Raw genomic sequence first — 307 nt, 5'->3', positions numbered from 1 at the left:
TAAGTGAAACTAGTACGCGTAATACTGCATCATATACTCCGTTCCTTACGTAAAGTTTGCAAGCATTTTACAGTGAGCCGATAACAAAAATAAAACGGTCGTTAAACCATTGACATATTTTATTTACAGTGGGACATTCCATCTATGATAGATTCTATCATAGTTGAAAGTTTGGGAGAAGGTATTTTCGCATGTGATGTCAATTTGACCGCCCGTATTAAACGCCTGTCTGGTCTTTGGCCTTGCTCAAATTTTTAATATTAGTTAAATTTGCACTGCGCTCACATGAGATTTACGCGGCATGCAA

This window comes from Frankliniella occidentalis, unplaced genomic scaffold (genome assembly GCF_000697945.3).
Source record: "Frankliniella occidentalis isolate FOCC.00 unplaced genomic scaffold, Focc_3.1 Scaffold224, whole genome shotgun sequence".
Lineage (NCBI taxonomy): Eukaryota > Metazoa > Arthropoda > Insecta > Thysanoptera > Thripidae > Frankliniella > Frankliniella occidentalis.
Note: the sequence above shows the minus strand (reverse complement) of the source record.